We start from the raw sequence: 25584 nt of genomic DNA, 5'->3' as shown, positions 1-25584 counted from the left end.
GAGGGAGACACATAGGATGGACATATAGAATATAGAATACAAAGGGATCTAAGCTACACAGATCTACAAGATATTTATGCATTTCTACACGAAGATAAAATCTAAAGGAATACCCCCCAAAGTTCAACAGTAAAGTTAAAAAAATAGTGAAGCAATCTACAAAACATAGGGGATGGGTTGTCTACCATAGGATCTCTACATAGAGGGATATCAATAGAAATGCCCCGAAATACTACAGGAAAGACGCAGCATTTATAGGGACTCCATACCCCCTAAACTATTTTTCATTTATTTCTTTTTCACTTTACATTTTTTATTTATGATTTCACTTTGATTCTTTGGATAGTTATGACATTTTCATCGCGATGATATGTTTTTGGGAATGTGTGTGTGTTGTGTGTATGTTGTGTGTATGTTGTGTGTGTGTATGTGCGAGTGTTACGTTTATCATGTATCTATTCGATTTCTAAAATGTTGGTTATTTCCATCAGAGCGGCTTTTATCTGAGCCAAATCAGATTTTAATTGATTCATTTCTTCAATGATTAAGTCTAGGGCCGATTCATCATCCGCTGCCTGAAACTTGATCTTCATTTGAGCTATTTGCTCTACCATTTTCTGGATAGCACTGTCAAACGTCTCGGGCGGATCGATTACAGCCATCCTGAATCTGACCGAAAAAATTCTCTTCCGTGCGCTTGATTTCTTGATTTGTTTTCTTTCTTATCAGTAGGAATTCTCAAAACGAGATTTATGTATCTTATTATCTATAAAACAAGAAATAAAACTATTAAAAAATAACACACAAAAATTTTAACATAAATAAAAAAATTAAACAAGTTTATAAAACAATTCAAATAAAATATTAAAAATAAAAAAAAATAAAATATATAAATAAAAAAAAAATAAATAAAAAAATAAGTAAATAAAAAATAATGTAAATAAAATAAAGCAAAATATAGGCAAACAAATTTTTTAAAAAGTATACCAAAAAATCATAAATAATATTTAAAAATGATAAAATGATACAAAATAAAACAATAAAATAATATAATAATAATAAAAAAAACTCTTGAATCAATAGATAATAATTGCAGAGGAACTCCATTCATAATTTTCATTAAAACGATAAGTGCCACATCCCCAAAACTAATTCCCAATAATCCATACAGCTTCTACCCTTTGCTTGTAGTCACATATGTATCCCGCCCCAGCTTTGTACAATATATACAGGGTAAGTGCAGGTTGCCGGGTGTAGGGTTTGCAGGTGGTAGATACCATGATGTCAGTCAGTGGCTCGGCTCTCGAATTTCATTGCTCCCTTGGGGGAGTGCAGGTGGGAGGAGCAGCGGCTTCCTCTATACTTACAAATAAAAACTGAAGAAACAACAAACAGAAATATACCGAGTAAATAGTCGTCGAATGGATTCATCTTCCGTGTCAGGAAATTCACCAGCATGGACGAGTATCTCCAATGTTATTCTTCCATAATCTTTGTCTTTGTTTTCTTATTTCCCGCCCCTCCCAATTTCCCCGCTCTTCTTATCAGACAATGAATATACTTTAGGAGCTTCTTTTTTCTTTGAGAGACGGAATGTCTGTCGCGGGGTTGGGGTGGTGTTGCAGGTGTCTGCTGCGTCGTCGCGTTATCTCCCGCTGCCTGCAAATTGCAGGTAGGTTCTACGCTTCTATTTACACGGCCTCTGGGGGCTATGACTGTGCCACGGACTGGTGCTTGGGCCTCTACTATTTCTATTTCAGGTGCAATGCACCTGCTCCTGCTACACCTGATACAATTTATGTACACAATGCACTCCATTACACACCTTCTGCTGTTGCACTGCTCCTCTTACACTCCCCTCACTACCGCTCTGAATTTCCATATATCAAAAACCTCTTCATTTTCAATACACTCAGCGAAAACTACTCATTAGACGTCTCAAAAAGTAGACGAAAATGTGTTAAAACTTTTTTAATTTTTTCTCTCACGCTGTAAAAAAAATAATGCTATTTGGAGCCCAAACAAATTGTAAATCATATCACGATTTCTACTGTCTTTATCAGTTCTGTCTCTATTTATTTTCCTTCTGTCCCCAGACTCTGGAGTAAAGAAATTAAAATGGAAATGTTTTAAATATTTATTTTATAATTTTTTGTGTGTGTTGAGAGCCTCAATTTTCGCTGTTTCTTTGAATTAAATCTTTAGCTCTCTTTCAGTGCAACATTACCACTGTACTTCTCTTCTCTGTTTTTCATTCTCACACATAATTTTCGGTCAGTGTAGAAGTGCCCTCATGGCCAGCCATTCAGCGATGATCCAGCCATCGTTCCACAAAATTCTAAAGCCCAGAAGGAGGTCGACCGATTCTTGTGCAATGGATTTTTCTAGTTTTATGTGTTTTTGCGATTTGCTTGGCTATTTTTTGATGGGCCAATTAAAAGCACAAAAATACTGCGAAAAATCCAAATCCGTATCCAATGTACGAATATCGGCAAAACGCATTGGGAATATGTTAAAATCGTAGGACAAGTGGCGCGTATCGCATATCGCATAGCGCGTATCAAATGAAACGAATACGAACGTGTGGCTCTGCATCCGCAATGAATGAATGTATATGAATGGGGGAAAGATGGGGGCATGGACGGAACGGGGCGCATATGGAATGGAGGAAGAGGGTTTTGAGGGTCTTCGGGCTGCTGATTGAACTCGATGCGATTGAGGGGCACCGAAAGCAGCTGAAGGCAAGGGCCATGGGGCATGCAAATTAAACCGAGAGGCCATCACACACACACACACACTCGAACACACACACACACTAAATAAAATCAATAAAAAATTTATTTTTAACACATTCTTCCTCCGTACTATAATGCCCCCGAATGGTGGAGCGGGCGAGCGGGCCCATCAATGGGTTAATCGTGCGTGAATGATTTTCCTTTTCAGGAGAGAATAAAAATACAGAAAAACAACGATCGATGGATGGGAATTGAGAGAGCCCCCTTTCCCCCTTTCGAAGGGAAATCTCCCACACGGACTGCATGCTGCGATTCGAAAAGTTCTTGAAAATGGGAAAATTCCGATTAAAATAATAATCGAATCGTAAACAAAACGCAGTAGATCGATAGATAATATATTTTCAAATGTTTCTCCATCGATTCTTCTATATTTTGACGAACGGAAGGCACCCTGGTCCAAACTGAATACGAACCCCCCCAAGCCAGAATCGTTCAGGCCTCGAAAATTCTTTCATTTTAAAATATTAAAACTCAGAAATTGGGAAAATTTTAGTAGATTTTTGAGGATTTAAATTTAAGGAATGGTTTCACGAAAAAACAAAGACAATCTGAACAGTCTGGAGGGCCCCACGCGCAGCCGCGAGAGCTCCCCAGGATGCTTCCAGCGGCGGAGAGAGTCGCGCTGCCCCCACACCCTACCCAGCACCACAGCTGCCACAGCGAGCGAAGAGCAGAATATTAAGGCAGGGCAGTGCGATCTCTCGGGATTGAAAGGTGTGCGGAGCGCGGCCAAGCGAGCGAGTAGTCAAGCGGGGGACAGGAACAGCTCCCTGCTGAATGCCACCATGCTGGAGATTCGTCGCAAAATCCGCCAGAAGCTCGACAGGGAAGATAAGATCCGTCATCAAAGGCTACTCGAGGAGGAGGAGGAGAGAGCCAGGCAACTGCGGGCGGAACAGTACGAGATAGTGTCCCTGGTGGGGGTGCGGTCCATGCAGGAGTCGGTGGGGCGCATCCCAGTGCCTGCACAGTCGATGCTGCGTCCGATCATCGATGATGCCGACCTGACCAGTAAATCCTCGCTGACTCTCGTCGGCTTAATGGGCCCCCTGCCCATTCCGCCCGATTTCTCGATGGCCGCTCGCCGCCTGCTGGAGGAGAAGCTGCTGGGGGTGAACGCGAGGATGGCGTTCTGCGCGTTTGGGGATCTGGTGGATCGGATCAAGGGTCGAGCCACACCGCGGCCGGAGGATGTGCGCGTGTTCTTCCGGTTCGCCAACGTCCTGCAGTTCCACATGTACCTGCGGCACCAGGCCAAGCAGTGCCGCTACTCCGTGCACTGCTATGTCCTGCAGGACCGTCGCGACTTCATAGCACACGTCCCGATACCCTGCCTCCTGTTCCGCGAGCTCGTCGACCGCTTCCCCCACACGCTGCCCAACATCCACCACCTGGAGGACATCTTCCAGCTGACGCCCGTGCCCCCGCCGCTCTCCTTCTGCCTAAGGGCCATCTCGAGCCTGATCCACCTCCGCTCCCTCTACGATCGGCTGGGGGAGCTCACCTACGAGTTCTTCCAGCCCCAGGAGACGCTGCTGAGTCTCACCAGGCAATAAAACAAGTGAAACCCTGCAAATTCCCCGTTGAAATTCACATATTTTCTTTCGGAACAATAAAATTGTAGAAATTAAATGCGATCGAGCGACTGGAGACGAGAGCATATTGTGGAGACAGTGTTCTGCTTTGGAGAGTGGAGAGATCTTTATGTGGAGGAACACATGGACATGGACACAAATTGAGCGCCCAGCAGCGCACACACATACACACACTCCCAAAGGTTTCAGCGGCTCTCTCCGGCTTATAAAGATTTCGCAGGCAGAAGGCAAAGGGAATGCTGCACTCTCGTTCTCTCTCTCTCTCTCTCTGCTTGAACATCATTTGCCCTCCCTCCCCACACTCACACACCGAAGAGTGGAAGCGAAAGCCCAAGAACTGCACGGACGGACGGAGAGAGTGCAAAAAGTGACGAATTTTATTGCTGCAATTTACATTGATTTCTGCTTTCTGCTTTCGAGGCTTATCTGATCTGCTGATCAGCTGGCTGCTGCTAAAGGAAGGAACCGCAATGCACATAGCCGAAACTATTGCTCTCTCGCTCCAGCTCTAGCTGTAGAGTTAATGAAGGGGGGGAAGAGCGGGAGAGAGTCGCGGGCTGTGGTTGATTGAGGTAGGTCGGTGTTGCTTGAGGTAGGAACTGATTCAGTGAAACAATGAAGAAGACAAAGGAGGAACGAACTGCTTTACCGATTACCGGAGTGCCCCTGGGCTTAATTTGTTTGTCTGTTAATCTCGAACTCTTAATGCTTTAAATTCTGTTTATAACGAGCAGAGATGGAAAGATCTTCCTTGTTCATCGTTTCGCAAGTGAATATTTCTTCTGTCTGAATTATCTTACACATGTACATATATGTAAATATGTATGTATATACACACACGAGAATATCTGATATATAGTGGCGATCCACACGAGACACGCATGACAGCCAATGATTCTCAAGGCAAACGCCACGCCTTGTAAATGACAGTTTGGACAGGCACTCAGGGGGTGCGTGGAGAGGGGTACGCCCGCCCAATGCCTCCACTAAAAGTAGTGGGTGGGGGGGAGGTGAGGAACCCGTGTGCATGCATTCAGCACTCCGTCAGATCTTTAGCAACGGTTGAAACACCTCCGTTGTCTTAAGGAATTATCAAGTAAAGGCCGCGCCATATACAAATATTTATAATATTTATTAGAGGAAATACCACTCTCTGGGGTGTGTTTTTTCTCCCACTCTCTCTCTCTCTATAAATACGATTGAAGGTGGAACTATATGGATGCATAATCGATCAGAGATCACTGCATTTACCATATTTAATTAGGGAACATCAAAGAACACTTTATCCATCATTAACATTTAGTCCCCGACAGTATAAACCTTTGAAATGTATCATTTAACTCAGAATATATATTCGAATATTTATTCCCACACTTTATTATTATTTTCAATGGATTAAACAAGTGTTTAAATGCCACAGAAAACTATACAAAAAATTCTGAAATTTAAAGAAAAAAATATGATTTATCTAAAAAAGAAACTTTGAACATTTTTAAATGGTTCCAAAGATCGTTGTAAATACTTTTTACAGAAAGAACTTTATACTCAATGCAAAGATCGTTTAATTTGCAGTGCTTTCTACTATCATTATTCCAACATATTGTATATGTAGATATATATGTATTACAAACGGAAGTTGCATGATCTATCATCGATGCGGTAACATCAAGAAAACCGATTTGAAAATCTAATGGCGCTCGTACTCTCGTATCGTGTGTACCCTATAATCATGGTGGGGAGGGGGGAGAGAGGGAGAGAGCCTGCTGTCAGCTAAACGATAATCGCAACGACAATTGCAAACAACTGTAATTTGTGGGGTCTCTTAAAGGCGTGTATTTTGCTGCTGACGACAACACGGAGTAGCCATAGCCGTACCCTTTACCCTTCTCACTCTCTTCTCCAACTGCTCTTTCGCTCTAAACGATGTCATAACCCTTCGAGCGAGTGTTGAACGAGAGTCAACAATGGAACGAACATACGACAACGCTATGGTGGCATCCCATGAAAATGTACGACGCCATGTGGCATCCCATTAAAAAAGGGACAAACAGTTATTATTAGTAATCAATGTGATCCATGATACTTATTAGATGAAACTTAAACGTGCTAATTTACGTGCATGCAAGAGAGAGAGAGAGAAAGAGCAGGAGGTATAGAAATACGAGAGGAAACACTGCCGGAATGCAAATTTCAGTGAAATTTCATCTTTCTGATACTTCGAAATCAGATCAATTATTTTACTTATTTCCGGTAAAGTATCTAATGTATATTTACGGTATTTTAAAGGTATATTTCCGGTATTTTTAAGGTATATTTCTCGTATTTTAAAGGTATATTTCTGGTATATGTAAAGTAATTTCTCGTTTTTTTTTTTAAGCTAAAGCAGGGGAGTAGCAAGTAGCGAAAGAGAGGTAACATTGTATGTACTTCTGAGTCGGACTTCTGTGGACTCCAACTGCAGTCTATTCGTATGTCTGTGGTAACATCTGTGATTATTTTTGTGGTTTCATCTGTAGGAGGGCCTTTCTGTAGCTGCCCCATCCACTGTTCTCCTCTAAAATGCAGGGCACGCAAACAAAAGATTGGAAAACCGATGCCCTGACCGCTTCCACAACCATCTGGATACCTGCTGGAGAGTTTGGGGCATGTGGGCAGCACTCTCTGTGGGGGTCAGTGGAGGGCCCCTTATGAATATTAAATATTTGCTTGAAAACACAAACCGAAAACAAAGCTCAAAGCAAACCTAAAACCCAAAAAAAAAAGGCTAATTCAATTGAATTTTTATACACAAAAATTTCCATGGATTATTACCATTAAATCTCAAGATAAAAGAGAGAGAGAGAGAAAAATACTCTATTAAAACTCCCTTCGAATTATGGATAATCTTTAGATATTTAAAATAGTCAACAAAATAGTTATTCAATCGTAAAAATAGATAATTTATTCAAATAGGTATCCATCCCCCCCAATTAGAGGGCAGCAAATATTCTTTTATTTATATGTATGTAATAGCAGTCGAAAGTTACAAACAAAATATCCAAAATGTAGTTAAAAATTAAAATAAAGCCGAGTAAAAACCATAAGCAAACAGGAGACTTACTGAGAAACAGACTTCCCTCAAAAAAAAAATAAATAAATGAAGGGCCGTCAACAGAAAAAACAAAGCAGAACCGAGACCGATAAAATAAGAAACATTCTTGGAAAATAATTAAACGATTCATCAGAATTCGCAAAACAATTCCACGAAATGATTTACGCGGAGAGTCGATTGATTGGACATCCACTTCCATCATCAGCAGATTGAATGCTCCCCATGGATGGATGGGGATGATATGTCTGTATATATATGTGTCTGGCCTTTTGGAAACACTCTCCAGGGCCCCATCTATCTATGGAACATCTTGTGTCCAGAGGAGCCCCATCTGTGGACTTCTGTTTCCAACTTCTGTCCACAAATTTGTCAGCGCCTTTCACTCAAGTGTAAGAATTTTTTTAAACGGCAGCAAAAACCAAAGGAAAAATCTGAAAGAAAAAAAAGAAAAAAACCAAACGGTCCTCGTTGAGTCGCTTCTGTTGCCGCGACTCTACTTTTATACCCGTACTCAGCCAGTCAGAATTTTAAAATATTTCATCAGCCTACATATTTTTGCTACATCTGTCATCTACATCTACTTTTTTTTACCTCCTTTTTAAGGGTATAAAAATAAACAAAACCAAAGAAAAAATGAGCAAAATGAAGAGCCAGAAGCAAAATGCAAGACAAAAAAATGAATTCCGATTGTTATTTGACTTTTTCCTTAGAATAATTTGAAAGAAGAATAACACGGCAAACAATAAAGCAACAAGAATAACAATGAAAGAGACAGGAAAACAAGGAAGGAAATAGAAAAAAAGAACAGAGACAATGAAAATCTAGGAAAAACCTTGAAATTTTCATTCACTTTAATTTGGTGAATACCCTTGTTAAAAATAAGTTTCTGGGGTATTTGTTTAAAGTAACCTTTAAAAATATTGCTGATCTTTTTTTTCAGTATTTCTTTTATTTTTTAAATTATTTTTTTATATTTTTAATTAATTTAAATTATATTTTCGGGTAGTATTTTATTTTCATGGTACTTTTATTGTATTTTAATAGTATTTTCTGACACAGGTAGGTTATGGTATTTATGGTTATGGTTTCCGGTATTTTACTGGTATCTTTGGATTATACCCTTCCTCCTCAAAAAGTAGCATTCAAAAGACGGAAAACTCTGTCGTAATGAAAAACATCAAAAAACAACAAAAAACGGGGAGTCAAAGTGAAGGTTGCTTTCGTTTTGGAAGGAAAGTAAAGAATGGTATCCCAATGAAAAAGGCTTTTCCACTGTTGACGTTTTGACTGTTTTCGCATTGTGGTCCTTGAACTTGAGAATTCCAGAGCAGCTGCTGCAGGATTCCGGCAGAGAAAAGAAAAGCCCACAGAGAGAGAGAGAGTCCAAAGGGCATGCCGCAACGGAATGTCCAGCCACCAATGCGGAATACCCCGGAATGGTTCTTATCTAAAAAAGGGCCACTCAAAAGCCGCCACATATTCTATGCCACATGCCCCACACCACACACAGGGGAAAACTGTTGTGGGTTGTTGAACCAGTTGAAACCGAGTGTATGCCACATGCCACATGAATTGCAGTTGTCTCTGGGAGTGCAGCGACCCACAGCAACAACAGCAGCAGCAGCCGCAGAAGTAGCAGGAAACAGCCGCCAGTTATGCGGCAAAGTGTCCTTTCCTCTTGGAAACATTCTAAACAGCACGGACAGACACGGACACGGACACCGACACCGACACGGGCACGTGCCCACCTGCCGCACAGCGGAGGAGCACGCCACATGAGGCACTTTATAAGCGGTGCTGATGACCCTTTCGTGGCGGCTTTGCAAAGTCCTTCCCTTGGGTGGGATATAGAAAGCCCTCTAAGCCCGCAGACGTTGCGGAAAAAATTGTTTTATGGGCGCCCACTTTGGCCCCTCTCAGGCCCCTACTTTGGCTCCACAGTTTGCAATCAAATGAAATGTTCATAAAAATGGATAACGGAAAATCCTGTGTGCAACGGAATTTATGCCACAGATCCCCATGGGCAGGACCATTCGAAACAAATGGATCCTTTCGCTAATAGAAAATTTTATTTTTGCCGTTCTAAACAAAAAATTTCCTAAATCCTCAAGTAACTTAAAAAATCTATTCACGTTTTTTTACTAATAAATTTAGGTTTTTTTCTGTATTTTAATATTATTGTATGGTAGTATTTTTTTCGTATACGTATTTTACGATATTTTAATAATATTTATATATTTAATATTTCTATTATAATATATAAATAATATTTTATGGTTTATATGTTATCGATATAATATTGTCTGTTATTTATGGCATTTGAATAGGATTTTCTTGCATTTATGGTATTTTAATAGTATCTACTTTCTAGTATTTGTTTGCATTTGCGAGTATTTATGGTATTTAAAATGGTATTCAATTAGTATTTCAGCTTATTGGCGAATGATTTTTTTCCGTTTTTCTACTCAAATATTCAGCCTTTTCTAAAATTTATATAGACGAAGTACACGGACATATCCATAAATAGAAACACTCTGCTCTAGATACATATTAAAGTGAGATGTTGCCTCTCACTTGCCCCTCACCCACAACCAGACCCCCCACCACCCCCCGAGAACCAATCACCGAACAGCAATCCGACGCCTGGCTTTTGACGGGTCTTAGCGCGCGAGAACTCTTTGGCTTTGGGGCTTTTGGGGGGGAGCTTTCAGAGGCTTTGCCTTTGGCGTTGCATCATGCGGCACGCAATTTCCACTTGACCTTGACGACTCTGTCGCCTCCAGAGAGTGGGCGCTGCTTTCCGATTGATACAGCCCCGTTCCTTCCCCTTCTTTCATTCCTTTCTCTAGTCTCAACCCTTCCCAACCTCTCGTGACATCACTGCACTCCCCACGAATATTATGGCGAAATCGATAAAAGGTTTCCTCTTCAAAAAACAAAAACAAAAAAAGAAGAAAACAAACAAACAACAGCAGACGACAGATGACAGACGATAGACGAAATTTGGTAGCCGACAGAGGAATGACAGGCGTCAGGCCGTCGCGGAAGAGAGACATCAATGATAATTATAATAAGTTGATCCCCCTGTTTCCCGCGTTTCCCCCTTCATAATCAGATCCAACAACGACAAGACAAACCGTCCCACACCACACACCCCTCCCCACTCTGCTGCCGAGCATCTCTTGCTGATGAGCGGCGCTGGAAGGGGGACGACGCCTCATTCCGTTTCTTATCTATGTACCTTCTCCGTCTCTCGTCGTATCTCTCCTTGCGATTCAGCGTAGTAGAGCGAAAAGAGTTTCCTGACCCCCCCAAAAAAAAAAAACAGCAACAAAAACAAACCAAACAAAAACAACAACAAAAATAAATTAGAACAAAAATATAAAAACAAATACTGAAAATAGAAAACAAATTTATAATTATAAATTTTAGGTTACTGCAATCGAGAGTTCTAGATGAAAAGATTCGCAGCTATCACCAATGGAGACACCCTATAATCCAGAGTTTTCGATGGGGGGGAAACACCCTGTAGGAGAAGGGAAAAACACCCTCAATTCGGTAGTTCTTAAAAGGGAAGACACTCCATAAGTAATCGAGAGATTACAGGTGTAATCAGGTGTACTCGACAGGCGAGATATCCCCCCATAAGTTTATATATTTCTGGTGGTTTCCCTGGCACTTTCCAAGTGTTTTTGTCTCTGAAAACTTTATGGTATTATATGTTATATTTTATTTTTTCCGGTACTATTTATCTTTTAGTATTTTATTATAATATTCTAGTATTATCAACCATATTTAAAATTAATTTTTTTAATTTTTTCTGATATTTATTTTTTTATTTTATAGTATTTTGAGTTTTATTAGAAAATCTTCTATAACTTATCTATTTTTATCCCACAGATCCGAAAACCTATACCCTATTATGGTGAGTTCTAGAGTTCTAGACGGTGGAGACGTGTCCTAGTATAGTCGAATCGAAATCTGTAATACGTCAAACCACAATAATCTTGTCATTCAGCCGTCACCAAATGGCACCACCAGTTAAATGTGCCCTTTGTACGCTTTTCTCTCTCTCTCTCTCTCTCTCTCTCCCTCTCGCTCTTAAGTAAAGCGGAACACTTATAGAGAACATATAAACTATATAGAACCCATATACAGAACGCTATAGCTATAGGCTATAGCTATTGCCTATATCTCTATACTGCTATAAAACGATTGCATGTGCAATCTCTGCTGTTAAGGCCGCACCACTTGAGATTTTGTGTATTTTTTTTCGTTTTGTTTTATCAGCAGCGGCCCCCCCCACTCGAAAGCTGATTATAAAATGTACCCCTTAGGCACCGCTCGAGTGTCTCACACATCCATGCACCACTCGAATTAAAAGTCAATAGAAAATGCAGTGATTTGTATTCGTTTTAAGTTAGAGAACTGCGAGGGGCACCTGAGCGTCCACTGTCCTTGACGGAGGTGCCTTCTGCTCATCATGCGACCAGGCACAGGCCATTTGCATGCCACTTTCGGATGGTAGGGAGAGACATCCGCATTATAATTTCCGTCGCAGTTCCTGTGCCAAAGGGTCAACAGGCAAAGGGAAGTTCCTGTTGGCATTCAAGGATGGAAAGGGAGTACCTAATGGGTTTCAGGGGACCAATGGCTGTTCCTGTAGGTTCCAAGGGTCAAATGGAAATTCCCTGAGCGGCTCCAAGGGTTCAAAGAGTTCACTGACTTCAGCACACCCAATCGATCATAGTCCGAGACCCTCTACCTACCGCCCGCCCGCCCATCGCTCATTATTTCTCATAAAAGTTGCATCCGCAAAGTGCAATTTCCCCCTTCAGCGCATATATATAAATTCCAACAAATATACTTGGAAATCGTAAACAAATCTGATTCGATTTATTGAATCAAAAGTAAACAATAAATAAATTATCTTTGAGCTTCTTTTCAAGTGGAAATCAATTATCATTTTGTGTGTGTGTGTGTGTGTGTGTGTGGAGTGTGTGGGGGGCGGCGCCACACACAATCGAAAGAAATTAAGTTCGGAATTAAGTTATCTTTCTTTTCGACGGAGTGCTCCGTATTGTATACCTATTTAATGAAATTTATTAAATGAATTATGGCAAACAAAACATTAAATGAGCGAAAGAAAATATAGTTTTTATTTTTTAAGGCTGCATATAAACCGAAACAATGATGCTCTATAATAAAACGCATATTAGCTTCATTTCTATATAGATTCGACATCAACATCAGTATCTTATCTATATCATAACAAAAACCCTAAAAACACACACACATCATCATTTAATAAGCTACCTAAACTGAATTTCAATTAGATTACAAACCGCTGAATTGCGTGTCTTTCATCTTTCATATTTTTGGATGCGCGAACAGCACATGTGTGCAACATCTGAGGACAAAACCGCGCGGACCGGACCCCTTCCTTCTTTCACGGCCTGTCTGTCACGCAAATAATGAGAGCAATACGAAAACAATACAAGAAAAAGACAAAATGGGGAAAACGAAAAAAAAAACAGAAGAAAAAAAAAGACCCCCGGTACTTACGAGACCCCACCAAAAAAGACCGCATGAAAATATATACCTACTATAAATAGAGCTGCGTTCTATGGAAAAATATTGTTTGCTTTTTGTGTGTGGAACGTTGGAACGTGCGGTGCCGCCCTGTGGATAATTTGGAATCGAATCGAAGGAATCAAAACGTATTTGTTAATCAATCAATTTGTATGTGTCGTCAAATGTTGTCTTGTCCGTCAACGCGCAATGATTCTTCCACTTAATTGCTACCCATAAACGGATCGTTTTGGATGGATCGTTAAGTGTCTCTATATAAAGTGCCGGGCTATTATCATATGATCTTCTAGCTACTTTGCCGCCTCCTCGCTTCGCTTCTGCCTCCTCATATAATTCTTACCCCACTGCGTTTGTTATGGCTTGCTTTTTGTTTCGAATATTCGTCGTTATCTTTGGCGAAAAAAAAGAGATATCAACAAATTTGTTTAAATCAAATTGGATGATGGGTTGTGGCAAAGGGAGCGGCAGGGATGGTAGGGGAGGAGAGGAGAGGGATGATAGCTATAGACTTTGGAATGGATTAGTCATCGCTTGAAAAGTGCGGAGTATTTTATAGGTACATATAACAAGGTATAACAGAATTTAAATAAATACCAATAATTAAATAATAATAATATAGCAAACTATACCAAAGATGGTTTGGTATATGCTTAGTGGTATTTTCTGGGTATTTATTATTATTATTTATTTATTATTATTATTTATTTATTATTAAATATTTAAATTAAATATAAATAATATTTTATTTATTTATTTTTATTTATTTTATTTCTGCAAAAGTTATCTTAACTTGGTTTATACTTTAGTTAAGTCAACCGACTTGTTGTTCTTTTTCCAATGGGCTTAATCGCCAGTTAAGTCAATTAACCTTTTGTTGTGCTACAACCAGAAGCCAATTTATCCACTGCGCTGACATTTGGCAAAAGTAATTTCTTTTATGGCCCCCGAAAGTGTTGGCCAAACACACTGAAGGAGAGGCCAACAGGCAGAAGCAGAACTCAAGGGGAATGAATGAATGAATGGCTGACAGGTTCGAGTGTTGCCCCAAGGGGCAGAATGGCCAATGAAGAGACAAGCGGCAAAAGAGTTGAAGAAGAGCGTGAACAGCAGGCGTGAGAGGGCAGGCACCACTCGAGTGGCTCTTGGTGGTGTAGTGGGGCGGCGCCGTCACTCGCATTCAATTCATGGGGTAAAAAAAAAAGTGTGTAATAATTGTTTGGTCAGTTCTCAGTCTGTCCATCAAATGTGAATGAGAGAGACGACTTTGCCACACTTTGAGGCAACTAATTGCAGGTCTTCCTCCTCCAAACCCATCGAATAAAATGTGTGTGTCTATTCGACTGTCAAACAGTGTGTGTGTGTGCTCTCCACATCTCTCTATCGTTCTCTGTGCATGCATGATTGATGGCATTGATTGATCGATGCTGCTGCTGGTGCTGCTGCCTGGGGCAAAGCAAAGCAAAGGCAATGCCTGATCATTGGCATGTCGATCAAATTAGCAATTAGATAAACATTCGAAACAATGAATAAATACAGAGACAGAGACAGATCCAGAGCTTACAAGCGCGCTACCCGATCGCTTTATGACTTTGTTATGAAATTAAATTGCAAATTAAAATTATAATTAAATTGTTTAACAACAAGAACGAGGGGTAAGCACACACAAGCAAACAATGTTTTTTTTTTTGTATACTCTAACCGATGATGCTACAAGAAATTACAAAAATTATAATCATTTATTGTTGTATTTTTATTTTTATTTTTTTTTTTTAATTTTATTATTCTATTTTATTATATATATTATTATTATTATTATTATTATTATTATTATTATTATTATTTTATATAGTTCTTTTTAGTTACACATTTATTTACTGTTTCCATTTTATTGCAAAAAAAAAAAAGCGAAACAATTTTCTGATTTTATAAATTATCAAAATTCATTTTTTATATCCCTAATTGTAAGATCCATTCCATAGAAACATCATGACAATTCATATTATTTTTTAAGTTTTTTCCTTCATTTAATGACCTTACTTCCATAGAGCATCAATGATTCGATGCTTTTACCCCACATTTTTGCACTATAAATTGTCAACATGTCTGAACATGTCTGAGCCACCAAGCACAGCCACACACCATCAGAGACAAACAGTTGAAACGGAGGCGTCGCGCGTCGCAACGATTTGGCTTGCATTTCGAACAAATTTGTTACGCTTGCGCAGCGTCGGCTTTGATTTTTGCTGTGGAATCTGCGCTGCTGCGGCCTCTGCTACGCCACTGCTTTGCTTTTGCGCTGCTTTTCCTATGCTTTGGCTTTGTTTCGGCTCAGTCATACGCGACTCCTGTTCTCTATCCTTTGCTCTCTCTCCTCTCTAAACATATCCTTTATTCTCTCTTGTCATCTTTTTTTCTATATGATGGACTCTAACCATGGGCTCTGGTCTCCACCAATCGACTCTCCTGGTCTCCACACACACACTGACATTAAAGCTCCTCTGCTCTTCACACACCGCCGCTGGCACTGACGCTGCTGCCTCTGTCTCTGGCGCTACTCTCCCACTTGTCGCCTGCTACTCTCCCACTCTCCACTCCACACCCTGCCTGAGCCTATCCCTCTCCTCATACGCCATAGAACACGCCTGCGAGTCTCCACTGCACTCCACTCTACACTCCTGCAATTGCCACTACTCTTCTCCTCTACTCCCCAAGCTTCTCTTCACCTCTCCGAAACTGGCAGAAAATTAAAAATTAAATCAATGCGCGCGCTTTTGGTGTAAGTAGCTTTATTTTATTTTGTTGCTTTTGTTTTTTTGTATTTGTTGTAGCTTCGAATACGATCTATGTATGTATGTATGTATGTTGTATCTACGGAGTATCTCACTTTTAGTTTCAACGGCGTCAAGCTGCTGTTTGAGCCATTTACACAGTTGTTGCTGTCTATTTCTCCGTCCCTCTGTCTGTCCTGTCTGTCCATTCGCAACGTCTGGCGGGGCGGCCGGCACGTTTTTGTCAGGGTTGCCAGCGTGAGTTCATTTTAATTGCCAGCACCAGCAGCAGCAGCACACATTCCACAGTAGTCCGACGGACGAGACGCGACACAGAGACAGACGGACACAAAGATAGAAGTACGATTACGATTACGAGCGAGTCACAGGCAGTGCCAAGCACCACAGAGGCTGCAACTTCATGTAAAAGGAGCTTGGTGTTGGTTGGTGCGTTCGAATTGGCATTCCTGGCAATAGATTTGATTGACTGCACAAACTCTACTAGTTAAATACTCCTCAAAAATCCCATTAAAGGAGCGGCCCCCTCCTCCTACTCCTCCTCCTCATCAAGTTTCATTTGACTGAAAAGTTCATTCAACTTTTTATTGCTTTGGCAAACAAAAAAATAACTTAAAATTAAGCAGGAATTTTAAATTAATTATTTCAAATAAATAAATTTAGAATAACATTAAATTTTAAATAGCATAAATGCACAACACAAAAATCCCCGATAAGAGGGTTCTATTAGGTATCTTTCTGGTGTTAAAAAAAAAAGGGCGCCGCAGCAAAGACATCCGGTCTCGCACGTACGAGTTCTCTGATCTTACACTGAACGGATTCCGTCAAATACTTCTCCCCGGATGAGGTCATCGTGGGGACCCCATCCGACTCCATTGACAGCCGGAGTCACACTTGTCATTTATTTATTAAAAATAAATAGAGATACAAATCTAAAAGTTTCTTCATTTGTTTGTGGCCTGAGCGCTGCCTTAGTCGCCGGTCTACATTCGATTACTGCTAACTACTCTTCCTTTGCGGAGGCAGGCCTCTGGCCTTGATCCCATCACCCCCTGAATCTGCTGCTGCTGCATTCAGATAACCAATTCCAGAATTTTCTCAAGTATTTTGAGGCTTTTTTGTATCTTTGAGTGCCGCAAAACTGGTTCTCCTGCTGCACACACAGAAGTTGCAGTTGCAGGTGGAGTGCCACGGGTGGCTGGGGTTGCCACAATCGGTGGCAATTACATTCGACGTGTGCATTTGGGTCGCAAATGGCAATTCTCTCAGGGCAAATTGATTTCTAATTAAAATTAAAAACAATTTTGCATGTGCAAATATTCTCACAAGTGTGGTGTGGCATGCCCCACTCTACCCAACCCTCAAGGTCTCTTTCTCTCTCTCTCTCTCTCTGTCTTTCTCTCTCCATGTGTCACCTTTTTCTGTATTGTGTCTATTTGCATGCCTCATGCCTCGTATCTCTCGTTAACCATTTGTGGGTCAAGAGTGGCATTTGTGTTAACGTCTTTTGCTTTGTTTTTTGGCCTTTTTTCTGCTGTAAGTGGTTGCTGGTGGAACCACCACCCTCCTCCTTCTCCTCCTCATCCTCGTGGGGGTTTGCCCTGATTATCGAGCATAGACAGGTGGGGGTGCCGCGCCACACACGAGTATCATTTTTCCATCAATTTGTCTGCTTTTGGATTATTAAACGCTTGTCCCACATATCCGCCAATCGAATGAGGTATCGCACACGCCCCCATATGTACATACATACATAACTCTTTCAAGCGCCAATTAGTGGCATGTAGGCGCTAAAATTAATTTGTTTGCCGCCAAATGTGGCACACAACTCAGTCAGCCAGCCAGCCAGCCAGCCAGCCAACCAGCCAGCGGCAAGCAGCAGCAAAAATATACAGACACAAACAAGCAGATATAAAATAGAGATCTAGATAAATGGAGGAAGATTTTTGAGGGGAAAATGGACGAGAATATATACAGCATAGTGTATAGTTATCTGGAGCCCTGGATATATGGCTTAGAGTAGCTTTAAGTGTGTCTCAAAGTAACTTCAAGTCTGCATTAATTGCTGGCTCATTCGTTTGTAGAGAAAAAACTGCCACTTGAGTGTGAGAAACATCGTTCAATTTGTCGTTTAAAGATCGTTGAAGTTCGTTTAAGAAATACATTAACAAAGTCTTCAAAGATCGTGAAAAGAGTTTTAAGCGAAGTGCGGAAATATGCATACCCAGCACTCTGCTACAAACATATGTCAAATTCCACATATTTATGTCTGTATTTAAACGGTAATTGAAAGACATGCAAATGGAAGGACAAACTAATGGAAGAGCGTTAAAAACTTTGCTCAAATGTTAACCATTAATTAGTGGTTTGAGAAATAAAGAGAAAAAAAAAAGAAAAAAGGAACGATATAGGAACTGCTAGACAGAGCAGGCGGAGCAAGGAGTGGTAGAATGGAATGAAGAAACTGCGGGATTGAGAGCCAAAGCTCTTGAAATTAAATGAGAGGAGTTTACAGAACAACCGTTGTTTCCCATGCGCTTGCATGGGTGCTGCTTGCACAGAGAGAACGAAATTGCAGGAGTGCGTGTACAATGAGTGCAAAGCTCGTACAATTTAATGACAAAGTTTGGCTGCCTGCCTGCGCTGCGCTGCTGACAGAGAGAGAGAGAGAGAGAGATCGCTAGATGGAAGGATTGACAAAATAAAGGAATTGCAACAGTGCAGACACTGCATGTGAGAGAGCGACCGAATCGAAGCTCGCGTGAAATGAAACGAAGAGGAGTCGTGTCCCGTTTGTCGACACGATCGATCATGTCCCGTCCCCCGAGGCACAGAAAACAATACACAAAAATAAAAAGCGACCCAATCCTCAGGTGTTTGCCATGGTTGTTGTTGGCTGAGAGAGCCATAGATGGAATTGTTGCGAGAGAGAGAGAGAGCATTTCCAGCGTTTGCGGCGGAATAAAAAAAGATGCACAGAGACAAATTTATGCCCCTTAATTCCTCTTTCCTTTTTCTATTCTACCCGCTCTTTTACTCTTCCAAAAGAGATTAAAACGCTCTCTTTTATTCCATAATTCCATTCCACAGTAGAGTATCGACTGTTCGGCTTTCCCCATTCCCTATTCACTTTTCTCGTTTATGTTATTTTACACCTTGTGTGGTGTTATTTGTATTATTTTTAACAAGTGAACAAATTCTTTTGTTGCGAGCGATTAAATATGCGTTTGGGGCGGGAGGGTGACATAAAAATACAGGTGACGCGTTGCTGCTGCAGTGCAGTCGCAGTCGCGACAGTAGTAATGTACGTGACATGCATGCAAATGCATTATGCACATGCCCAACACCCTCTTCGCACCTAGCTATAAAACAAACTTTTTCAAAAATAGTGAATGAAATTCTGCGAATACAAAAAAACCTACAAAAAATCGCTTAAACGGATACAAATTTCCCTTGAATTTCCCCCCCACAAAGAAAATAAAGAATTTTATATTTAAGGGGGTAATCTCGCTTGTTTTTATATTTTCCAAAATTGTAGCAATAATAAGTGCCATGGAAAATAGTTCCTATTAAGGAATTAACTCAAACTGGTATTATTTCCAATGCAATTTTCGGGGACTTTTAACACAGGGTTTACCACGCTCAAGGGTTTTCACTTGTCAGCATAGTTTTTTTTACCAAGATTTCCTTTAAGTTTGAAGACAGTTTTCCATATATTTTTACCCGAAGTTTAGGTACGCTTTTCCAGATAGTTTTTCGCTTAAATTTAGCTGTAGTTTTCCTATCCAAAATACCTTGTGCCATATAATTCCTAAAACATTATTGTAACAGGCAACAACATTCCACGATTTGCAGCGCTGTCGTAGTGACCACCACCACCACCCTTTCTGTCACAAAGCGAGACATTGTGCCTGGGGGCGGTGGCATGCCTCTGCTGATGCTTGCCCCTCTGCTGCTGTTTGCGGTGGTGCCGCTGTTGACACGCTCTAGAGTGTCGTCTCTGAACCCAAGAGCAGCCCATCCATCCATTCATCCATCCATTCGTATCATCTGCTGCATCTTCATCATCATCGCAGCATCATCGCGTTGCATCATTGCGTTTCAACTGCATATGGGAGGAGGAGGAGGAGGAGGAGGTGGCAAAGTGCATTCTAATGAAAGTTCAATGAACTGTGAACCACACAATTTCCATTATGTTCGCTCATGTGCTGCTCCTTCTTCACTGCCACCTCCTCGTCTGCTGTTGCCTCCGCCACTGCCTCTTCTGCTGCTGCTGTCTTTGCTCCTCATGTTGCACGCACATCGCAAATTAACACAATGCTGCGTTGTGCTCCCTCTCTGCTCAAAGAGCGAGAGCAAAAATCATATTTTGTTTATTTTTTTTTTTATAGATATCTTTCTATGTCATGTCACAAAAAAATGTGCAAAAATCACACTCGTTACTTTTCACATGGGACTCGCTACTTGCCACTTTTTCTCCTCTCATTACGTACCAATTCTGTGTACTCGATACTCGCTACTCGCTATTTGTACCCCCAACGAGTGCGTACAAACTCTAAACTCTAAACACTCGTTACATGCCCAGCTCGTACATGTACCACATTCGTTACATGCCACTTCTTGCTCTCCTCTCGTTATTTAGCACCTCTCAAGGCTTCATACCATTCATTTGACATTTACCTTTGTACCCCACTCGTTACATGTTCTACACTCGCTATGTGTGCCACTCACGTCACGTGATGGCCCCTATGAATATCCTTAAACTCGGCAAGAGTGAAAACGCTCTCGGGGGCGACCTTTTTGGTGTAAACAATAAAATGGAATAAATGAAATATTTATGCACTTAAGAGCCCCCACAACAACAACAACAGCAATAATAATAATAGCCATAAAACCATGGAAGCACACGAGAGAAACATAGAGAAATGCAACCGAGAAGAGGCAAATGCCACTGCCACATGCCACAGAAAACAAGAGGCAATAGGCAGCAGCAGTGCAGCAGTAGGAGGGGAGGCTAGCACATTGTTTCGTGTGTGAAAAAGAAGGCCAAAGAGCAGGCAGAAGGCCAATGCCCCAACCACAAGATACAAGATACTATTTGTATCTTTTGGGGGGGATGCGTATCCATCTGTAGAGGTATCCGTTGGATCCATGGATTCCATGATAGAGAAGATATTCCAATGAGAATAAGTGAGATCCACAGAAGGTGAATCCTCCTGTCACTCTCTCCTGCAATGATGCGATGTTCAAGAAAGTTCCCCTAAGCGAAAGGCAACTGTGTGCTCTTTAAGTCCATGGTGTTTCCTTCATCGTATTTAAAGCATTTCTGCAATGTGAACCCCGATCCCCAATATTTTCGTACACCAAAATGTGTGACACAATTCAGTGGCAACTGTCAGACAGAGAGTAAGAGGCACCACAACAAGAGAACCTGCGGCACAGACAAACCGACTGTCGCCCCCCTTTCAAAAAATATTCTAGTAATTGCAAAAAAAAAAAAAACAAAACCAGAAAACACAAAGGGCCCGCATAATGTTCGATTCAATTCGAATCGAAGTCGAGACGACAAAAAGCTTCCCAAGCGGCCGCCAAGGACAGGGAGAGGTAGAGAGCGGCCCCTGGGGCGCAGAGAATGAGAGGAGGAGGAGGGAGGGCGGCCACATGCAGTCAGACAGACACAGAAGAAGGGGCGGCGGCATACAGCAGGCATTTCGGAGTGGCTACAATTTTGAGCAGGATTCCAACAGCAAGAAAAATTATTTCTTTGAGAATTTCTTCACAAAAAAGAAACAAAAACTCTTTCCCATGGGATTGTAACAGGTTTCGTTGGGTTCTTGTGGCAGGAAAACACCTTACTATTATTAATTTTTTTAATTCCAAAGATTTGCGCATTAAATAGAAACAAAACTTTAACTAAAACCAAAGATTTGAACACAAATTCCCATTTATTTCGATTATTTTTTAATAGTTTTTGTTAAAAATTATTTATATTTCAATACGTATTTTTTGTTCATCTTTAAATAGTTTTTTTAAAACAGGTTTTGGTATAATTTCAATACTAAATATTTTTGTTAAATCTCGCACCGTTTTTCTATTAGAATATAAAATAAATAAGGAATTGTAATAGATTTCATCTGCATTTTGATGGAGCTCAAATACCCCTAGATATCGGTATTATTTCCCCTTAATATTTCCTTAATATTCCAAAGTGTTCCCTACGATTTCCTACATCAAAAAAATGCCAACTAATAAATTTGTCTCCCATCTTTTGTGTCATCTGTTTAAAAGCTGTGTGGCGTCCTGCCCCCCATCCCCTTTGGAATGTTGCAAGAATTACAAATGCATGGATGCTTCACCCCACCCAATGCAGTGGAAGCTGTGGGTGAAAATATTCCACTCATGAAATGGAAATGGAAAAACTTACCCGTGCAACAACAACAGCAACAAAAAAGAGCAACAAATGTGCTATAGAAAATGCTGCAATGAAAGTTTCGGCGTTTCGGGAATTTCCTTTTCCTTTTTTGTGTGTGTGGTTCCTTCCTTTTGGCAGTTTCCTGCTGATGCTGCTGCTGCAGGAGCGCCTGGCAGAGGGGGAAGAGCAAAAAAGAAAGCAAAAGAGATGAGCAAAAGATAAAACTGGAATGCAGGGGCGGTAGATGCAGGCTTTTCTTTGGATTTTCTTAGCATTTCCCTCAAGTTTGGTTATCTAACCCTTTGGGCCGGGCCACAAAAAGGCTGCCGGTTGACATTTTTTGGTAAAAGGAAGAGAGTGAGAGGGAAAGATAGAGAAAGAGAGAGAGAATGCGAGGAAGCGGAAGCATAACGGTGTTGCCACTCAGCTGCTGGCTTCTGCCTTCCCTGGCCCTGCCAAAACCGTTATTGATTTTTTGTGTGTTGTTTTTGTCGCTGTTTTTTGCGGCTTCTGTTTTTGTTTTCGCTTTTAATTCCCGTTTTGGCTTGGTGTGTTTGTGTGTGTGATTTTCTAATGCTTTTGGTGGTTTCTACTGTGTCTCTTTCTTCTATTCTGCTTCTTCTTCTTCTCATCCTGCTGCTGCTGCTTCTTCTTCTCCCCCCTCTTCCTGCTCCTGCTGTTTCTGTCTCTTCCTTCACCTTCTTCTTCTTCGTCTGCCTCGCTTCCTCCTTTTGGTGTTTCTGCTTCTTCTCCCTCCCTTCCTGCTTCTGCTGATGTAAGCCCAAAAAAAAAAGGCGTGTGGCAAGAGCCAACGCAACGTCTAAGCGCATCCCATAGACAACAAACACACACAAACACAGACACACAGGCAAGCCACACAACGCAGACGACATGCGGCACACACAAGAAGGACAGAGACGGAGAGAACAAGAAGAACCAAAAACGACAAAACAACAAAAAAAAAAACCAAAAGCCAAAAGCAAAAAACGAGTTAAGACGCAGACAATCCAAAGACAATGCGTCCAGCAGCAAGCAGCAGATAAAAGCCGCAGCCAACATTTTCCTATCGGACTGCATTTTCATGCCCCAACCTTTTTTGAATGGCTTTTTTTTGGGGTTTAATTACTTTTTCCTTAGAGCTGCTGCTTCTGTTGTTTTCTATTTCCCTTCCTCAAAGGCGCGCGCGCAATTTTTGTTTTGTCTTTAAGAAAAACAATCAAAAAAAAAACCGTTTCCACACACACTTTTCTTAGCAATTGCAAGGGGGGAAAACACCAAAAAAAAAAAAAATATACAAGAGTCGTGAGTTTCGAGTTAGTCGCGTGCTGACGAATATATTTTCAATAACAACCAAAGGGGCTTTGCTTTTAACCACTCTTGGTGCGTTCAGCTATATTCGAGAGATTTGTTGGTTCTTAACGCATTTGCGTCCGTCTGATTAGGCGACCACGATTTTGGGGGCACGACCGAACACGTCCGCGCGCAACAACAATAACAAAAAAAAACGTAGAGGTGTCAAACCATCGAGGGCACTATCGATAGTATCGATATTTTACTGCTAGTCTCTACTATCGACGGTTTTGCGACTATCATGATATTATCGAGCTACAGTCGTTGCGCTTTTGATATGTTTGGATTGGCTGCTATAAAATACGAGGACACATTTGTAAACAAATCGACAGGTGGCATCTAATTTTTACAATGGACAAGTTCCTAAAAGGTTTCAATGGTTTTTTAATAATTATTAGAGCTATCACGATAGTATCGATTTTTTTTTCAAAACATTCAACGTTGATATTCCTCGATTTTGATATTCCGTTTTACATTACTAGCTAGCTGGAACTCTCAGCCCCAAACAAATAATTTTATCCGATATATACATACATTTTTTAAGAGATTGGCAAGTTTTCAGAAGTCCTTTTTATTGGATTATTTACATATTAAGGTTCAAACAAAAACAGCATAAAACGAATTTGTCGTCGTTTTGTGGCGCTGCCAGACTCGTGCAATTCGTAGTTGCTGCGGGCTGCCATCCCGTGATATTTTGTGATATGAAATTCGTCAATTTTGATATTCAGTTTAATATTACTAGATAGTTGGCCCTCTCAGCCGTAAACAAATAATTTTATCCGATAGATGCATAAATTTCCTTCAGGATTGGTTAGTTTTTAGAACTCTTTTTCATTGGATTGTTTACATATTAAGGTTCAAACGAAACCGGCCAAAGCATAAAACTTAAATGTTGACTAAATGTTACGTCAGTGTTGCTGGTCAACCAAGTATCTTCTATGCGTATGTACTTTTGTATACCTTATTTCTTTCAATGGGTGTGAAAAGTTTTGTTCCAAGCTCCAGTGAAACATTATTTATGATTTTATCCTAGATTGACATGTTTTTTACCTCTTAATGTATATGTTTTGTGTTTTATAAATACATTTATCCCGGTTCTGATACCTATTATTGGAACCCGTGAGCTGCCAAATTTCGTTAATATCTTGAAAACAGAGACTGAGTAGTTTCTGCATTAATTGGAGCCTGAAATTACAAACAATACCTCAAGTCCATAATATCCATTTTCCCAAGGTATGCAGATTGTTGCTCATTCCGTGCCAAAGTTGCACAGCAATGCTGCTAATTCATTTCCCCATGTTGCTGCAATTTTTCCCGCAACAATGAATCTTTATTCCATACGCGTTCCCGTAAGATACAGATTGTATGGGAAAATTTCAGCAACATGCTGCACGAAAATGAGGGGAAAGTTTCCACAAAAACACTCTATTCTCCACTGAAAAGAGAGCACTCTCCACGAATTGAGAGCAAATTTTGCAAACTCTCCACGAATTGAGAGCGAAAAATGTCAGTATTTTTGGTGCGCTAAATTGAGTTTGGCGGTCAATTTGAAATGTGTCTTAATATTTGGAAAAATAAATATTTCACTTGATTTGTTTTTTCGAGTGACCTCAGAAACCTCAGAAACCGAGAACCAGTAACCAGTAAATAACAAAAAAAAAATTAATAATTAATAATTTTTTTAGCCCATACTATCATGATAGTATCGATTGTTTTTTTCAAAACATTCAAAGCTATCGATGGCTCAACTATCAATCGTTTGACAGCTCTACGTCCGCGCGCAACGAAAAACAATAACAAAAAAAACGTATGGTGTGACCGCGGAGTTACCGATAAAATAAACCGTCTGACCCTCAGGAATAAACCAAAATATACCTTATCATTTTCAAAATATACCGGAAATATACCGACGAAGAAAAGGACTTAGCCCACTTAACCCCTTCCTGCTATTTAAACAGTGAAA

The 25584-nt window shown here is 40.6% G+C and overlaps 1 long non-coding RNA gene across 1 annotated transcript; it reads right to left on the bottom strand.

Moving 5' to 3' along the window:
- Window positions 1-591: 591 nt before the first annotated feature.
- LOC121405041 lies at window positions 592-23756 on the bottom strand. The gene is made up of 3 exons (XR_005968340.1): window positions 23398-23756; window positions 22284-22440; window positions 592-766 (listed from the first exon to the last, which is right to left on the bottom strand). It is a non-coding gene; the product is annotated as an uncharacterized LOC121405041 (long non-coding RNA).
- Window positions 23757-25584: the final 1828 nt, after the last annotated feature.

Source organism: Drosophila obscura, unplaced genomic scaffold (genome assembly GCF_018151105.1).
Source record: "Drosophila obscura isolate BZ-5 IFL unplaced genomic scaffold, ASM1815110v1 contig_73, whole genome shotgun sequence".
NCBI classification, from domain to species: domain Eukaryota; kingdom Metazoa; phylum Arthropoda; class Insecta; order Diptera; family Drosophilidae; genus Drosophila; species Drosophila obscura.
Note: the sequence above shows the minus strand (reverse complement) of the source record. Positions and strands in the feature narration are given on the sequence as shown.